The 20658-nt window shown below is 34.9% G+C and overlaps 1 pseudogene; it reads left to right on the forward strand.

Annotated features, from left to right (window-relative positions):
* Window positions 1-20658, forward strand: part of LOC149535586 (uncharacterized) — a 99630-nt pseudogene that overhangs the window by 72303 nt on the left and 6669 nt on the right.

Genomic DNA, 20658 nt, shown 5'->3' on the forward strand with positions numbered 1-20658 from the left:
ACATAAAAAGACGTCCATTAGCCCAAGGTTGGACAAAAATGAATTGATTGAACCCTAATACTAATATGGAGAAAAAATAGAAAAAAATATTCTGTAAACACCATAAAAACCTTTTAAAAGCTTGGTAAAATAATAGTGCACCTGGTGCAAAAGTTAGGTGTGTCTGGTGCACTTTATTTTGTGAGAAAATTTTAATAGTGATGTGCGCACTAGCGCACCTCATGGAGTGCGCTAATGTGCAACTCACTTAGACCTTTCATTTTTTGTTTTTTTTTTGTTTTGCATTTTTGGTTAAATTTGGGTGCGCATCAACGCACCTAAGCAGGTGCACTAATGTGCACTCGACTTTGAGTTTTCTTGTGCTTGCTTTATTTCTTTTTTGTTTAATTTTTTTATGCAATATATTGGTGTACCCTAGTGCACCGAGTTAGGTGCACTAGTGTGCACCAATGACTTGTGTGCTTTCACACAGGGGGGGAGAATGGCATGGAAGAATCAGAATGTGCACCTACTCAAAGTGCACTGTTGCACTCAAAGACCAGTTCGAAGGGGAGATGGAGATTTGATTTGCAAAGAGGAGGCGACAACTGAGAACAAGGTAAGAGGGAAGAGGTACTCTCCCTTTATATAGACAAAGATTATGTTTGGCATAGCTGCATAGTTGTGTAGGTTGTGGCAATTACACAACTACACTGTTGCATAAGAAACACTCTTCTTTGAACTTTGGACACACTAGTGCACGTTGGGAGATGCATCTAGTGCACCTTGGGAGGTGCATCTAGTGCACCAAAATTTTCAAGACTTAGCTTATTTTTTGAATATTTTGATTTTACGACCCTCAAATTTTTTTCGATAGGACCTAAACATGAACTAGGGTCTTATTAGGAACCTCAAAATGACTTGAATCTTGATTTTAGGAGTACAAAAGCCAAAAAATATAAAGTAGGGGGTCCTCATTTCCTCATAGGAAATGGGGCGTGCATTGTGAAACCACAATATCTCTCTTAAATTGATATATTATTATTAAAAAAATTATATAATTTATTATTATATTCATTTCATTCAAAAATATTATTACAAGTTGTATAGAGATATTCACACCATACAGGTAAAGTCCTAGTTTTTATAGTTATATGAAAAAAATTGAGTGATTTGATGTAGAATTTTAGTCTCAACACTAAATATTTGTAAAGCATGTGCATTAGCGAGTCATTAATAGTCTATAAGTCCAAATTTAGAATAAATTTGTGAAGACACTCAAGAATCTATACTTTACAATTTAGATAAATTGAAATAGAGATAAGTTACTTATTGAAAACTCTAATAATGAAAACTAGTCACTGCACCAATCATTATTATATTATAGAAAGAATAACGATTGATGAGAAACATGATTGTACCAACAATAATAACTAGCGATGTAGTGGCTAGTAGATGCCTTAAAAGAAATAAAGTAATAATTACAAAATTTATTTGATTTATTTTTTGTAGCATAATAGTTAATTATATAATACTAATTTTCATTTGATCAAATTTGTTGAATTTTTTTAAAAGAAAAAGAAAGTGCTAAAAAAGATATTAACTCTTTTTATTTTATTTATAGTTCTTTTGTTTTAAACTTAATTATTTTTCTTAAAATTTATAACTTTTAACCTAAGAGTTAGATTCTACTTAATCAATTAATTTAAAGTAAGAAATTTTTATATCATTTCCATCAATTCTAACCCTCTATATTTTATTTCTAATAGTTAAATCCTCCAAAAGAAAATCTAATATAATATAATTTATGGCAAGGAGAGGTCTTGAAATGACCCATCTTACAATTATAGTAGTATAAAACTTAAAATTTAACAATGAAATTTTTAATATAGGTTAGCTTTATTTTAAATATTCTATTTCAAATAAATTTGATTTTCTATTTTTAAAATTTATTTCTTCTTTTTACTTAAGTGCAAAGCTTCCATTAGTTTACTATAAAGAGAAAATATAAAACATGGTAATGTACACATAGATGAATTTCACTTAATTTTAACTTTGAATATATTGCACTTTTAAATATGAATTTATTCTTGTGTGCATTTGCCATAGATCTATACTATGCATGCATGGACGTGACCATAAGTCATGCAATATATGACAATTATATATATAGAAACAAATATAAGGTGTAAATAATTCATTTAGGAAGGATTTACTAATTTTTTATTTAAATTTGTATAACATAAAAAGATAACTCCTAATTAATTTGATTGATTTATAAATGTAACAAGTATGCATCTTATTATATAAAATATTTATTATATTATATTATTTAAAAATAATGAATTTTGATTAATAGATATTAGGAAAAAGTGATTAAAATAGTACAATGCCTATAATAAGTACTAATAGGATCAAATTTTGAGAGGATTGATCATCTCAATGCTCTGCACGATTAATGTGGCACTGAGCGGTGTTGGCGGTGGAGGCGTATGCAGTCCAAAATATCTAAGTTGGATTGAAAAATGGACCGTCAAATACAGAAAGTGTGAAGGGCAAATCGTACTATTTGTCTGGGAGAATCATAAAAGGATCTCATATATTATGACACCCACAGCACACCTCGGACAATATTATCTCAGCTGTTTGGCTCACTGCAATTTGTTTTGTTCTATCTCAGTGACTCAGTATAAAGACAATTGACATGAAGTTACTCGTTCAACGTGCTTCCTCAATAAACTAAGAAAGATGACGGCTTGTGATCTCAATTAGTCAAGTCACGAATCATAGGAAATTGCATATTTCATAATTTCTATTTTGGTAAAATAGGACAATGCATAATTATAATTATAAATATGTGAGTATTCGAGAGCAATGGACAAAGTAGATTGTCATTTTGAAGTTTAGAGTGTGAGAAGTTAGTTATAATGATTAGTAGTGCTCTTCTTTAAAACTGTTTGAAAAATAATATATCTAATTTATTATTTAAAAAATAATATCATATATGAATGAAGAACATCATAACTAAAAAAAGGTTTAAGAAAATAAAATCTAAAATAAATCAAGATTGTAAAAAAATTAAGATAATATTAGAATATTTTAAATGGAAGGCAGAACAAAACATATATTGAATTCTAAAGAATAATGTTAATGACATCAGCGGGTAAGATCTTATCTGTCATAAATGTTTCTACAAGTTTAGGTTTAGGTTGTGTCCACTGTAGTAGTTTTTAGAATTCTATAGATAATTGTCTTGTTGGCAAATGTTAGAAATTTCTAGAGATTGTAAACTTGCTTATAAAATGGAGTGTTGTGTATCCATTTTGTAATCAAATATTGTGCCACAACACATTGTGTTTCATTTTATTTGTGTGTGCCTATGCCCACCCATCAGAGTGTTATCAGAGCCAAGTTCAAAAGAGGAGTTTGAAGGATTGTGCATAAGGAGAATTGTAGCGGAGAAAAGGGATATAAAATTATTGTGAGATCTGTAAGTTTTTTTATTGCCCTAGTTGCGGTTTGTTATATCTGTGAATTTTGTTGATAAGTTTCTATCAGGCATGGCTTCAACGAGTTTTTAGGCTTCAATTCCAATGTTTTCTGGAAAGAATTATGATGACTAGGCTTTTAGAATGTAGCTTATATTTGATTCCTATGAGTTATTAGATATAATCTTAACTGGTTATGTTGAACCTGTAGATGAGTCTACTTTAAATCCTCATCAAAAGAAAAAAGCTTGATGAAAATAGGCAGAAGAGTCAAAAAGCTTTGCAAATTATTGGACAAGCTCTGGATGACTCAATTATTGAACATTCTTGAGACTGCATATCAAGGTACAAGTAAGGTAAAGAGTGTTAAGGTGCAAGCACTTAGAAGAGAATTTGAGAATTTACAAATGAAGGATTCTGACTTTGTAGAGCGAATTTCAAATCATGTTATGAATGTGGTTAATCAAGTAAGGATGAATGGTGATGAATTTTCTGACTAGAAAGTTGTAGAAAAGATTTTAATAAGTTTGCCTCCTAAATTTGATAATGTTGTGGTAGCAATTTAAGAATCTAAGGATGAAGACATGTTGAATAAGCATAATGCTAATTCACTGGAGAATGCATTTAAAACACAAATGACATTTAGTAGAGGTAGAGGAAGAGGAAGAGGAAATGCTAGATTTAGAGGAAGAGGAAGAGGTAGAAATAACTTTTAAAAAGAAGAAAGGAGTATAGGTTTAGGAGGAAGAAGAAATCAATACTCCTATTCAAGGGGAAGCTATAACAACCATATATCACAAAGGTATGATAAGTACAATATTCAATTTTTTTACTACAAGAAGTTTGGACAATTTGCAAATGAATTTGGTAAAAACAAGAAGATATGAGTAAGAAAAATATAATTTTTTTTTAGAGTAATTCTGAGACATTGTTTATTACTTGCAATGAAGCTCAAGCGAGCACAAATGATTTTTAGTTTTTAGATAGTGGTTGCAGTAATCATATGACAAGCAATAAAGATTTTTTTGAAAGTTTAGGCAGATCAATTAAATTAGAAGTGAAATTGGGAAATAATGAGATAGTGGAAGTAAGTAGAAAATGCACAATTAATATTATAACAAAACATGGTAAGAAATTTATTTCTGATGAATACTTTGTACTTGGTTTGAAACATAATCTTATAGGTGTGGGGCAACTTAGTCAAAAAGGTTATAGAATTATTTTTTGAGAAAATTTTGTACAGTATATTTGATATGCCTCCTAGTAACATGATGATTTCAAGGGTAGAAATGAAAAATAACAAAATGTTTCCACTTTGGATGAAGAGCAATATGACTGATGAAGTTCAGCAAGTTTCAAGGAAGCAAGTCAAGAGCAAACATGGATATGGCACTTGAATTATGGTCATCTAAATCTCAAAGGATTATCTTTATTGCAAAGAAAGGAAATAGTAAGAGGCTTACCCCCAATTGAAGCATCATTAAGTCCATGTGAAAGTTATATTTTGGTCAAACATCATACAAATATTTTTCCAAAAGGGATATCATATAGAGCAAGGGTACCTTTAGAAACTGTGCATTTAGATAAATGTGGTCCAATGAAAATGCCATCATCGGGGGAGAACATTTATTTCTGAACATTTATTGATGACTTTAGTAGAAAGACATGGATTTACTTTCTTAAATACAAATCTGAAACATTTGGAAAATTTAAAGAATTTAGGGCTTGTGTTGAGAAACAAAGTGGTTTACCTATCAAGGAATTAAGATCTGATAGAGGAGGAGAGTATAAGTCAAATGAATTTCTAGATTATTGCAAGGATCATGGAATCAAAAAACAATTTACTACTAGTTACACACCACAGCAAAATGGTGTTGCAAAGAGAAAGAACAAGACAATAATGGAGATGGCAAGGAGCATGTTGAAAGGTAAAAGAATCTTCTTAATGAATATTGGGCTAAGGTAGTTTCCTGTGCTATTTATATTTTGAATAGGAGTCCAACAGAAATTGTGACGGACATGGTTCCACAACAAGCATGGAGTGGCTAGATTCATAGTGTTTCTCATCTCAAAGTTTTTGGCTCCATTGCATATGCACATCTTCCTAAAGAAACTAGAAGTAAGTTAGATGATAAGAGTGAGAAATGCATTTTTATTGGCTATGATGAGGAATCAAATGCATATTGGTTGTTTACTCCTATCACTAGAAAAGTCATTGTTAGTAGGGATGTTGTATTTAAAGAGGATAAATCTTGGGATGGAAATATAGATACAAATGTTATAGGTGCTACAACAATACCATATGATGAGAAGTATAAAAAGGATCATGAAAGTCAAGAAGATCAACCAAGTGACCAAGAAGGTACTCCACCATGAAGTCCACAAGGAGATCACTTAGAAAATGAAGTTGAGCATGGATAATCTTCGAATTCACAAGTAAGGAATAATTCAAACCCTATACTTGCACAGGATCAAGGATTGCAAGCAATAAAACTAGAATCTTGAATGAGATTTTCGATCAAATTTTTTTCTTTATTTGCTCAAGATCCTATATGTTTTGAGGATGCAATTAAGGAAGAACATTGGATTAATGCAATGAATAATAAAATAGAATCAATTGAGAGAAATCATACATGGGAATTACTTGATTTTCCTAAGAACAAAGATTGCATTGGTGTAAAATGGGTTGATAAGACTAAGTTTAAAGCTAATGGAGATGTAGACAAATATAAGGCATGGTTAGCTTCTAAGGGATTTTCAGAAGAATATGGGGTTGACTATAATGAGACATTTGCACCTGTAGGAAGACTTGATACTATCAGAATAAAATTAGCTATTGTAACTCAAAACAAATGGATGGTTCACCAAATGGATGTCAATTCAACATTTTTGAATAGATATTTAGATGAAGAAGTCTATGTGCAACAACCACCGGGATATGAAATAAGAAGACAGGAAGAAAAAGTTTATAAGTTGAAGAAGGCACTCTATGGATTGAAGCAAGTTCCAAGAGCCAGTAGAATAGATTCATACATGATGGAGAATGGATTCAAGAGAAGCACTATTGAACCTACATTATGTACCAAGATCAATGAACAAGGTAATATTTTGATTGTTTGTTTATATGTTAATGATTTGATCTTCACTAGAAATTTATCTATTGATATATTTAAATCAGCAATGGAAAGGGAATTTGAAATGATAGATCTAGGATTGATGAAATATTTTCTTGGCATTGAAGTTACGGAAAATGATAAAGGATTTTTTATTCGCCAAAGTAAATATGCAAAAGATCTTTTGCAAAGATTTAGATTGATAAATTGAAGTCCAATTTCTACACCAGTGGTAGTAGGCACCAAACTAAATAGAGAAGATATTGAGAAAGGTTTTGATTCAAATATATTTAGAAGATTGGTTGGTAGTTTGATGTATCTCACTACTAATAGACCAAATATTATGTATGCAGTGATTTTAATCTCTAGATTCATGGATTCACCAAAGACCTCACATTGGCAAGCAGGAAAAAGAATATTGAGATATATTGTAAGAACTATGAATCATGGCATTTTGTATTCTACTTTAGATGATTTTCAGTTAACTGGATATACAGATAGTGATTTTGTAGAGAATACCGAGGATAGAAGGAGCACATCTGGATATGCATTTCATCTTGGGATAGGTGTTGTAGCGTAGGCATCAAAGAAGAAACCTCCAGTAACTCTCTCATTAGCTAAAGCAGAGTATGTAACAGGAACAACATCAGCATGTCAAACAATATCGATGTAAAGGATTTTGAAAGACTTAATGCAAGCTCAAGATGGACCTACTACAATCTATTGCAATAACAAGTTTGCTATTGCAATTTCAAAGAACCATGTGTTTCACAAGAGGACAAAGCACATTGACACAAGGTATCACTTCATTAGAGAGCTGGTTAATAGTAGAGAAATTAATCTACAACATTGCAGATCAAAGGAGCGACTTGAGGATATCTTCACCAAGGCCTTACCACAAGTATAGTTTGAAATTTTGAAGGAGGCTCTAAGAGTAGTAAATATTAAAGGAGTTTTGTAATAGTTGACAGTAGAAATTTGGGGGGGTTGGGGTGGGGATGTTAGAAATATTAATTTCTACTCCAATCATATCTATCATAAATGTTTCTAGAAATTTAGGTTTAGGTTTAGGTTGTGTCAGTTGTAGTAGTTTCTAGAATTTTGTAGATAATTGTCTTGTCGGAAAATGTCAGAAATTTTCAGAGATTGTAAACTTGCTTATGAAAGGGAGTGTTGTGTATCCATTTTGTCAATAAAAAGAGTATCAGTTATTGTATTGCAGCACATTGCATTTCATTTTATTTGTGTGTGCCTCTGCCCACCCATCAAAGAGATATAAGAGGTTGAAACATTTCATGGTATATTATGAAAGAAAGATTTTCAAATGAGTAAATTAGGGGATTATATCATTTCCCACACGAAAATATTTACTAGTAATGTTGGCAAATGATACTTTCTAGTGGGAATGCCAGTGACAAGTGTGCAGGATCTTTATAAAACTATTGTCTGACTTATGGAATATAATATATAGAGAAGAAAACAACCTTGCTAGTTGATCAACATTTATGCAACATGTTGTAGTATACATCTCTGGTCAAAGTGATCAATAAGTAAACTTACAAGTACACTGCACTTGTGCATGTGCCACTGCTTTAGTGATTCAGAACTTGTATATTTGAATAGTAGATTTAGTTGGGTTAAGTTAAATTCAATTTCCAAATTATGTCATTTACCAATATTTGTAAATTTTGAAAGTCATGCTAAATCAAATAGTTCAAATAGTTTGGCTAAAGATCAACTTTCAATTTATATATTGTTATTAGACTTTTCAATCCTATCTATTTTACAACTTTAAATATATTTGTTATTTAAATGGAATTCAATTCTCCTTTCATGTTATTATGAGTGCCACAAAGTTGATGTAAATATAAATCCAGTGAGGTCAAGAGTTTGTTAATAGTCTCTTATGATTATGTCCTCTAAACAAAATTTTAATACAATTTTAACAGCAACATTCTCGTTGTATATTAATATAACTATTTTAGAGCTAATCATTTGGAAAATTTAATTATTCAATTGGCTAATTGGCTGTTAAGGTTAACCATTTTCAGTTATTTCTAGGTGTAGTTTTTCAGAATAGTACTCCTCTATTTCAGTGGGATTTATATTTGGTATGTGTACATGCCTTACCCTTTAAGGACCTTGTGTCATTAGACATATATTCATAAACTAAGTGTATGGGTAAATGCCTAGAAGCAATGCCATGGTCATTTTTTTCCACCATATGAATGCCAAAATGGGTCTGGCTGAGCTGTAAAGCTGTTGAGACAGGATGGTACACATTAGAGTTAAAATATCTGATATATTCAGCCCCACATTGCTCATCAATCATGCACCCTCTACTATATATTCTTCCACTCTCTTGTTTATTTTCACAACTCATTTGTGCCTTCGGTTCTTCATAAATGCCCATGTTTAAGCTAGTGGTTTGCGTTTCTACACTAGGAAATCCTTTCTATTCTTGCACAAGCCAATGTCTTAGTCTTCTGGGACCTTTCATCTAGGTCAGAATATGTGGTGCAGCCAAGGATGACTTGCCGCCAGCACCTTGTGTGAATGAAAATTTGATTATTTGTTTCATGCATTGTGGGTGTTGGCGAGTCGCCCTTGGCTACATTGAATGTCCTGCCCTTCATGTGAGACCCAGTTGATCTATAAACACTTTCAATCTCAGTGGGGCTTCAAATCAAGTTTATAAATCAATACTTCTATGACATTTTCATGTGGGTTTATTTACAGTTTTAAACTGTTTTGTTTTGCAGGTCCTCTCTCATCTATCATCATGCAGATGCTGCTGCTGAAAGAGTAATATTATATAATGCAATGTTGTAGTTCTTTGCTTCACTTCAACTGATTGTTTTATAAGCTATTAACAGAATATATTCACAAGGCACATAAAACGTAGCCTTGTTTATATTGTTTGTTCATGTAAATCAGGCAATTTCCATATGCAATAGTGCACCGTCTGAACAACCTTCTATAATGATTTTCTAATTATTTTTTCTGTTCTTAAAAAAATTGTAGTTTCGTCCATAGTTGTTTCAATATAAAAACTAAAGCTCTTTCTCGATTAGGTTGATGCCAATGCATGATCTTAATATGGTATTATTTTATTCCACCAACGAATAGTGCTCTACCAAGAATAAAGAGAATATATATAAGAAATTTCAGCTTTGCATTTTGGTATATATTTTTCATATTAAATTTCATAATTTTTAAACCAACTTTTCATGAATATTTTGACTGGATTTCTCGAAACCGTATTATGCAATTTAATAACTGGATAGTCATTTCTGATTTCAGGGGTAACACTGGGAACACTTATAGTGGAAATCATACATATTTGAACGCTGATGTTTCTTATTTAGTTAAACACAAGATCAGATTAATTATAGAATGAAGAGCATGGGCAACCCCTTTGTAAACAACGGTTCACTTTTACATACGACCAAACCCACATCCAGTTTAATCAATCAATTGTTTTCTGTCGTCATTTGAATGATGTATTGTACCTGCCAAACAAAATTATATATTCTCTTTGTCGCCTAATAGAGGTGTGACCCTTTAGTGGACTTTTTTTTTACCATTTTCTGCCTGTACTATTTTTAGGTTTCAAAACTCTACAGTACTTTCTATCACAGAGGAAGATGTCTCGAAATCACTACTGGTGCAGAACTCTTTTAACCCATTGTATATTCTACCACATATTTTTTTAGCTGCTGAGTTGAAAAGATTCTCACATCGTTGTCCTGACTTACATCTATTCTAATGAAAGTTGCTCAATAAATTCATCAGTTATTAGTGGATCATTCAAAAATGTTCTTCACATCGTTGTCCCAATTCTTATTTCTATTGTACTAAAAGTAGATCCTTTATACTAAGATGTCCAAGTTACTGTCATTGCACAACTCTTTTAACCTAGTCTATATTGTACTCTAGATATTTAAACATATTTAACCACTTAAATTCTTAAATCTGTTGTTATAAAAAAAAATCTTAATGAACTTATTAAATTTTTTAAGTGGCACATTGAAGAATTTTTTTATATTAGTGTTCTAATTTTTAGGTTTATTGTAAAGAAAATAGCTTAGTATAGTAGATGGTTGAAAAGATTTTCACGTCATCATCATGTTTCTCTCTCAACTCTACATCTCCTAAGATGAGAGTAGCCAAGAGATTTTCACATCAATGTTATTGTCCTTGCATCCACTGTGATCTCCAATATTTGCAATATAACCATATAATAGTTTATTGTTTATTGCTTGATGGTGGCATTTTTTTCCTTCGATTTCTTTAGAGTAGCCTTGTTGGTAAACATATTTGTCAGTTACAAACTACATGATTTGACCCCATGGAATGTGTGTGGCAAATCAATGATAGGCCCTTGATTGATATGCAGCCTTCCTCTGCATTGTAAGATATATTTTTTAATTTTCAAATAAAGATGTATAAAAATATAGAAGATCAAAAGAAAGCTATTGATGATGAATGCCCTACACAATTTCAAAGCTTCCCTAAATTAATGTAAATTGCTAAAAAGAACAATCAAGAACTATGCTTGAAGCTAATCATTAACACAAGGTTGATTCAGGATTCATGAACATTTTCACAATACCATAAAAATACCCATTGCAAAAAGAATCAACGCTTCAACAATTCAAAAAGGATAGAAAAATAACCCAAATGTACTTTCCTTTTTTTCAATTACAAATAAAAAATATGTACACACTTTCCAAAAATGATCTTATCACTAAAATTATAGCATAAGTGTTCCCCTTCCAAAGTCCAAAAAGTTCCCTTTTACACCTTCTATTCATCAATTTATAATTTATTCTAGCATAACCAACATTTCATGTTCATAACCACTCAAAAAGTGAGTTTGAAGAATTTTGAAGATGGTCCATAACTAATTCTAACTTTGACAAACTCTAACTTTCAATGCAAAACCATAATTGAAAAAAGTTAAAGGCATTGACTAAAATCAAAATTAATCCTAAAATTGACCTCTTTACAAAATATTCAAGCCAAACAAAGACAACTTTTTTTTTTTGATGAATAGTTACCTTTTCTATTAATAAAATATACTCAATTTACAATTCACAAAAAAGGGGTTGAGGGATGCAAGATCACCCCACGAAAGAGCTCAAACGGCTGAAGCCAAACAAAAAACATGGCTGCAACTAGAATAAAAAACTATTCATAAAAAAAAATACAAATAAGGCAACCTTGGGCTGCCAAAGCAGCGCCAGCCGAGGGTGGTGGATCATCTTTATCTTGAAAACCCTAATCATCTTTAAGATTAGGGGGTGACCTGGGAATAGTCTAGCTATTATCACCAGCAATATCAATAGTGGCAGCCTCTACATCTTTAATCTCTAGCCATGGAGGAGAAATTGCTAGGTCCAAGTGAGGCCACTTCCTTGAGTGCGCATGATGGGAACCAAAAGGAGGAGTTGGGGACCAATCATAACCACCACAGGGTGGGGAAGCTGAGCGGCACCTTCATCTGCCATCACCACCACTAGGAGACTGGTGGTAGGAAGCCTGGGAGTGCGGGGTGTGCGAGTGGGGTGGTCGAAGGAGTGGCACTAAGGATGGTGGCCGCAGGGTGTCGAGGTCTCCGCTAAGGCATATGGAGGAACTCTAGCGATAGTATAAGGGGCATTGCCTAGTGATTGAGTAGCTCTTGTAGGTGAGCAACTTAGAGTGCAACTTTATTTTCTTGCACCTATATCTGCATAATTACATTATTACAAATGCATGCCTTAGTATACATAGCAATGTTAACATTCAGAAAACTGTGTGCGAAAATAATAAAATTCCTATCTTTCCACAAAGAAAACAGGATCTCCAACTTGAAGGTATGCCAAATTTGGGTGAACTTCTAAGGAAATCTAGGAGAGTCACCCAGTGAAATCATATGCCAAGAGAAAAACTCAAGTCTGAATGGCTTGAAGAAATCATGAATCCAGTGCCAATAATTCTGAGCGCACTTGTAGAACCAAAAAATATGCAAGAAAGACTCTGGTTGTCCACAAAAGAGGCATCTAGGGTCAAGAACCCCAATGTGTTTGAGCTGAAGCCCTAGGAGAAGACCTTGGAAGACTAGGCACCAAGAAAAATGCCCAATCTTGGGTTCAATTATAGCATTCCATATGGTGCCAAAGTGTTTTCTCCATTGAGAAAGGGAAGATTGCAAATGCCAATTGTGGTTTAGCGTATCCACCATGGGAAGATGAGGCAAAAGCCATCTGTAGCCCAAACTTGACTTGTAATTAGAAAAAGGAGTGGTAGGAAACCACCTCCAATCAAGCCACCAAGGGCAAATAGATTGAATCCCCACTTTATGAACTAAGTGAACAAGGATGGAAGAAAGAAAAAGGTCAAAAGTCTGTCGGTCTGAATGGATAAGGTGGTACTATACTTGCATATCTTCCCAGGTCCTAAAATTCATGGTGACCCATGAAAAGAGGTCCTTTGAAGTTGTGATACCACATTTGAAAAAATGCAGAGCACTAGCCCCTCGAGTCTTGGTGAGGGTAGTACCCTGAATGGGAAATAGGGGAGACCACCATATGTTATGTTGATTCAAGGAGAGGCCATTGCGAAATTCATCTCCAGCCCATTGAAGCTAGGGCTTAACAGCCTCCCAGGCTTTCCAGATGCTCTTGGTGAAAAAGGAGCCCTAAATGACCATGAGCTCATGTATAATGAGAAGGGTTTGGAAACCAATCCCCTTCCAAGAAGGCCTGTTGACAGCGAAGCTGGAAGAAATGCAGTGCCGAACCAAAATCTTCCAAGCTTCATCTCCTAAGAGAGCCCTAATAATCCATTTTGGACACAGAGCAAGGCCTTGCCTCCAAGTGGAAAGCAACCCAAGACCACCATACTCTTTTGGGAGACAACAAAAGTCCCAGGCCACTCTATGAAAGCCATGGTGATCAGAACTAGAGGCCTAGAGAAAATCCCTAAGCAATCTTTCTAGCTTCATGTAAGAGGCTTTGGATGGAGCCCAATAGGGTGAGTAATAAACATGAGTGGCCACAAGAATCTTAGAGAAAATCCAAAATTTTCTCATGAGGGAGAGCAACTTTGTGATCTAGTAGTCGAGCTTTTTGCTAATCTTAGCCAACACAACATTCTAAAGTTCCACAGGAAATGCCTGAAATGCAAAAGAAATGCCAAGAAAGCAGAATATTTCTCCATGAGCAGCCCATTTCCACTCAAACTGGCTAAGCCAAGGTGGAGTTGGCAGAAGCAGAGCATTTTATGCCATTGAATAGTAGAACCAGAAGCTTGAGAAAAGGTGTCTAGACAACTTTAAGCATTATTGATGTTTTCTTCATCCTCTAAAAGAGTGAGAAAAGAATCATCAACAAAGTTTCCATTGACTAATTGCGAGGATGATTCAAGCAAGGAAATACCACGAACTAGTCCTGAGGAGATAGAATGCACAACTAAATAACCAAAACCTTTCGCAGCAAGGACATAAAGCACCGGAGCTAGCGGACAACCTTGTCTAATGGAACGAAAAAGACCAAAAGACTCCAATTGTAAGTTGTTGGTGGTAATGCAAGCATTAGCATCCCCAAAGAGCATCTCCATGGACTAGAGGAAATTGAGGCAAAAACCTAGAGCCTAGAGCATAGCCAAGATGAAGGGCCATTCAATGCGATCATAGGCTTTAGCAAAATCTATCTTTAAAAAGATGGCCTTCTGATTGGACTTGCAAGCCCATTCCATTCCCTCCTAGAAAACAATGATGTTGTCAAGAATATATCTGGACTTGATGAATTTAGTTTTCTCTAGTCACACAGATAAGGGCAACATGTGCCTAATTTCGAGAGAGAGAGCCTTGGCAATGATCTTGTATGACACATTCAGAAGAGTAATGGGTCTCCAATTGCATATATCCTCTGGATCACCAGCTTTAGGTATGAATTTGATATTTCCTTTGTTTATAATGGATTCTAAGATTTTAGAGTGATAGGCTTCAAGATAAACTTTGTGCAGGTTAGGACCTATATGCTCCCAGAGGTGTTTGTAGAATTCACAAGGGAACCCATCGCACCTAGGGGACTTGTCATCTGCCATGGAGTAAACTGCCTCTTTAAGGTCATGAAGAGAAAGAAGTTTCTCACAGAAAGCACATTGCTTAGCTACTAGATGATTTGGAGTAATAGAAATACACTTTCTCAAAGCTACCTCTTGAGCAACTGAATTTTCCTACAAAGAAAAAATGTTCTCATAGTGATGAACAAATGCTTGCAGGATGGTGGGGAGACTAGACAGAATAGAATTTCCTTGTTTGATTTTTTTAATCCTAACATTGGTATGATGAGGACAAAGAGCCTAAAAAAATTCCTTCTAGGCTTTGTTCCCAACCTCCAACCAGTGGAGACGAGCTTTGATTTGGGCTGCCTGCGCAACATAATTATCAGCAATTTCCTTGTCATGATGAAGCTTGGAAAGTTGAATTTGAAAGTCCACATCAAAGGGATTGAGGGTGAGGGCCTTAGAGGCTTTTTTGAGGGCAAGTGTGCTAGCTTCATAGGACCATTTGTGGAACATAGCCAATTGTCACCCATAAATGCATAAGAACTGAGCAGTTCTGGTAATGGCATCATTCCAGCATTGAATCCAACCCCCTTGAGAATGCAGACATGGCTCCAAGTTCCAAACACATAGGATGTGCAAAATGGTGAAAGCATGCATCAACTCAGACGTGTTGAGGAAGAACTAAGACTTGGCCACCTTTGGGACAACTATTTGCCAAGAAATGAAAAAAGAGATGGGGGTAGTGGTTAGATAATATCACATCTAGCAAGGGAATGATAGGCAAATCTCAATCCTCAGAAAAAGAGAAAAAAGATTGCACAGTGATCATAGCATGATCAAGGCATTTTAATATGCAGCCAGAGCCCGTTCGAAAGTTGGACCAAGTGTGCCAAACCCCAGTATCCTAGCAGTGGTTGGTATTGGGATCAAAAAGCCCCAATTTATTGCACATGTAATAGTAGGCTTGTCTTCCCTAGTTGTCTAGCAAAAAGGTAGAATGTTGTCTTTGTCAGAGACCACTTCAACCATATTAAAATCTCCACACATAACCCAAGTAGCTAGAGGCAAGTTGTTAGCCAGCCAAGCCCACATCTGGGATCTTTCCACAACATCATTGGAAGCATAAACATTATTGACTTTGAAAGAATGATTATTAATGGAAAGCAAAAGCCAAATAACTCTATGCATGGGGTCAGAACCATGCAAAATAATAGCAAAATGAAGGCAAGGTGACAGGAGAGTAACTACACTGCCTCGGCTAGCTTTGTGCTGAGAAGTAAATATCACACCATCCTGCCAAATTATTCGACATGCCAAAACAAGTATGAAACCAAATTTTTTAACTTCTTGTAGACAGAGAAAATCTAAATTATCAAGTCTATGACAGACATCCTGAACATAGTACTTTCTGGAGAGGTCTGTGAGACCTCACACATTCCATGATAGGAAGTTCATGAGAACTCTTCCACATCATCTTCATGCTCAAGAGAGGAGTAGCTATTCTAGAAGAAGGTAAAAATATGGTTGAAGTTAGATGGAAAATCCTTTGGACTTATAGCTTCATGTTTCACCTTTGGTATCTTCGCACGTCTAGGAGGACTGCAAGAATGCCGCATTGCTGGTGGTGCTATGGAAGAGGTAGTAAGAGGAGTTTGCACCCTAGCCATGGCAGAAACCCTGGCAACTACCTTAATCCCCTACAAGTTAGCAGGGTTTGAGACTTGTGAAACTCTGGAAGCAGGTCCTTTGTCCGCCACTTACATCCCTACTTTGGCGGGAGTTGATGCTCCTGTAGGGATAGGAGGAACCACAGTGACTACAACATAAGATTGCTTGAGGGGCAAGGGATTCAAGGGAGCCTTGCCCTTACACCGAACAGTAACCCGTTCTTCTTTTTTTCCTTCGGCCTATTTGACAAGTGCCTCTATAGGCATGGGCTTAACCCTAGGTGTAGCCAGAGGGTAGTCCTTGATCTTGTGTTTTGGAGACTGGTACCTATAACAGGTGTTGGGGAGGTTCAAGTAAAGAACCTTCTGAGAGAAGGTTTTGGTCCCAATCTGAATTTCCACAGAATCCTTGAGATCCTTGGAAAGATCCACCTCTATGCAAACATGTCATTGCGGGTAGACATTGAAGAATTTCTTGGGTTCCTTGGTGACAACTTTGCCAAGGGCTTTGACAATGGACTCAATGAAATTCCAACAAGGTAGGGGTAGACCTGGGAACTCAACCCAGATAGGAACCCTAAGCTTTTTATCATCCGAGACTATGAAGTGTCGTGACCATTTTTGAAAAATAAGTAAGGAAGAATGCATAGACCATGGTCTATTGCTAAAGACCACGTCTTCCTACGAGGGGTTAGCGAAGTGAAATTTTAAAAAGACCTTTGGTAAGGTTTTGCACAGCATTAAGGCAGACTCCATGAGGAGTCTAGCCCTTGTTAACCCATTCTCGGAGCATAGCTTCAAGGGGAGTCATTCCCAAAAAATAACCTATTAAGGTGTGTTGTTCTAACCAATTACATGTAACATCAAATTCTTGCAAAGGAAGGATAATGTTAGGATTACTTTGTGAAAAACCTTCGGGACAAACTTGCGTGAATATTTGTTCTGTGGAGGTGCCATGGCAGACCGAAGCAGTAGCATGAACACTAGAAATAATCGGTTCACCACTGCCCAGAGCCATTATATCCTAGCCTAAAAAAATCTCACAGTAAATGCGGTGTGACAAGTGGAACTAACAGAGAGAAAGTTCAGACGAAAAACTATACACAAAAAAGTAGAAGATCCTCTCAAGACAACTTTAGATACTCTTACTTATAACATTCAAGTGTGATCATTGACATCTCCTGCTCTTTAATCCCAAAGCTACACTTGATTTCTCACCAATCCTCACACACCATTTATGTTTTCTCACAATTTTTAAAAGTCATAAAATATACTAGTCTCATAGAGACATTGCTGCAATAGAGAGTTTGTATAGTCCTTTGATGAAGCGGACAGGATGTCAATAAAGGTGGAAGTGACATTGTTGTTTCAGTCAGCATTTGTAAGCCATTATAAATCCCCCAATATGGCATGAGCAAGGAGCGTGTCGCGGGCTTCACATTGCACCAAACCAATGAACATGTTTTACTATTCACATCTCCAAGTTATTTTGTCAAACCAGTCATGTGCCTCTTTTGGGAAACCAAATTCTTCACATATCGAAAGGATGAGAGGTTAATTAGAAAGGCGATGAGTAGATGAAACTCATCTTATGCTATACCACTTATATTCATTCTATCACCTGTAATGATTCTTAGCACATATGGAACATGCTTTGCACATATTATAATAACTTTTTTCCTTTGCTTGAATCGGTGCTATCTGATGTACACTCCAACCAACTCCTTGACACGAGATCTCTTTGTTGCCTTCACTGGACTTTCTTGGGGAATTTCTATGAATAACTTGGATATATCGTATTGAAATGCCACAGGTTTGGGCTAGAATTTTTTAAATTTATAACATCTTTGAATCCTCATTTTTCCATCATTAACACTGCACCTGCATGTCTTCAGAAACTTTTACAATATGCCCAAATCTTGGAGATGAGATTCACATCTGACAACAACAGAGAAACTCTGAAAGTTTCTGCTACACAACATTCCTTGATAACCGCCAACGAGATGATTTTCACAAATTCATTATGACGAACAATTCACCTTCTTCTCCGATGCTTTCACATTGTATTAGCACATTTTCCTGTATGCTTATATTAGAACATCACCAACATTTTGATATCAGTTTTGAGGCATCTGTCAATTGATTTGCATTTTATAATGGAATACTGATGAACCTGTCTATCTAAGATATCGTGTGTCTAAGAACTCTACGATCAAACCATTCTCGCACATTATCCATGCGTCCATGTTAGGTATTTTTGTCTCCCAAAATGTTTCGACAATTACAAAGTTCAACTAATCTTACTAACTCCAACGATAAAGTTGGTTGAACATTTCACTCCCAAGAAAATTCATATTTCTACCATGAATGGAGGGGCACCATATCCTTCGTTACAGGCACATATTGATATGTCCTCAATCGATGACGATTCCCTTGCATCTGTCATTACATCCAGCGGGTCGCATGCTCTCACCTTTGGTAGATCTGTTTTGAAGTTCTTTGACTCCAGTTTCTCATTTCGTCAAACATTTGTCAGATATTCCCTTAGTAAATCGTGCATATGGTCATTCCAAATGGTTCTTCTCATAAGGATCAAAACTTCGGCACATATAATTCGTTCATCCTTTCTATACTGTAGACCATCATTATCATAGTCACACAATGGTGTGCCTGAAATTTCTTTTGTAAGAGTTAGAAGCAAGTGTAGAGTAGGCAATGTTCAGTTCAGACCCCCAAACATGCAATCTGTTGCCTAAGATCCGATAGATGTCTTTCAAATACATTATTAGCACTTGCATCTTTGAAGGGTGTAAGGATAATGCCGATAGTTTGATATATGAGATGATGTTATAGTATTTGACTGTAGGGTAATTTTTCACTAACACCGACAAGGTTATGTTGATGGTGTTTTATCTATTTAGTTCTACGTCATGGATGCAAAATAGTTACATCTTGTTTCTACTGCTAGTTGATCAAGGCGAGATTCCTCTTTCTTCCTGTACATGTAGCGCCCTGTACGATCATGTGCAATGGTTTATTAGATTGACATTTTTTATGCTCCTCAATAATTTTGAGTTCTAGTCTTTGTTCTAGTGATAACATTAACATATCATGCTTGGTTATTGTTGGTGTAGTTCACTTCACCCATCTATTTTTTAAAAAATGTATCAAATCTGTAGCAAGTTCATGTAAATCTTGTGCAACGATACTTGGTCCCATTGATAGTTTCTATCAAATTCACATCTTCCAAGCATATCAAGGTCATTTAGTGATGCAATACTTGTTGGGCCTATTCATTTATGTCCATTATTCCATATGCATTAGTATCTAATGTCACAAAAAAATTTATAATAAGATTTTCTATACATACTAGAACATTATAAAAATAATTTTAAAATCTTTATTATTTTTTCTTCCTTTCAAACCATGGAATACACCCTATTAAACCTTTCTTTCATCAGCATTTGTCCTTTCTTTTCAGTAATTTATCTTCTATGCAACTTTTGTTGGTATCTTTGCACCCTTTTTCATCTATCATAAACTTGATAGGATCTTGGTCATTATGGAATGTACATGGATTATCCTCCTCCAAAGGCATGGGTGCTACAAGAGCATTGGCATTGTTGTTAATGAAGTACAAACTATTGTAGTGGTTTCCATCATGATATGAGAGATGAAGTGTGGGTGTTTCTGAGCTATGAATATTGTAGATTTGGGATTCTTGGCCCTTCAAATAGTGCACATGAATGTTAGTTTGAGTCAGCGTGGAGGTTGCATAAATCTCACAATGGTCTATCCAAGTTCCATCTTCAACCATTTTTTCATAGTATTCTTCAAAATTCATGTCATCTTTCTAAGAAAAGAAAGGCTCAAAGTATGAACGATTCTCCATAATGTACTCCACTACCATATTATGATACTTTGAGTGTTGCTCTTGGTCACCTTCAATTTGATCTGCTAGGGCTCTAAAAAAACAATTTCCATGTGTTAGCATCTACATCACTCTTATCTGCAATCCATTATATTGAGCCTTTATTTCTGCTTGGCTCTCCTCCTCACTTTCTACTTCATCCAAAATGATGCTTAATTCAGATTGTTTGTCTTCTTCTTTGATAGGCATGTCTAACAAAGAAAGAGGTAGTTCTAGTTAAATATTTCTTTAACATATAATTCAAATAGATACTAAAATGTATAATTCAATCTTACATATAAGTTTTAAGCATCTTATTTCAAAAGTGAATAATGTTATGTTCAACTATTTTGTAATGGTCTCAACCTTTGCCTAAATTATCAAATGTATTTATGTGTGATCCTAGAAAATATGAAGACAACCAATTGTAGAATCCATTTAAA

Source organism: Cupressus sempervirens, chromosome 10 (genome assembly GCF_028749045.1).
Source record: "Cupressus sempervirens isolate cs-2001-9-10 chromosome 10, ASM2874904v1, whole genome shotgun sequence".
Classification (NCBI taxonomy): Eukaryota; Viridiplantae; Streptophyta; class Pinopsida; order Cupressales; family Cupressaceae; genus Cupressus; species Cupressus sempervirens.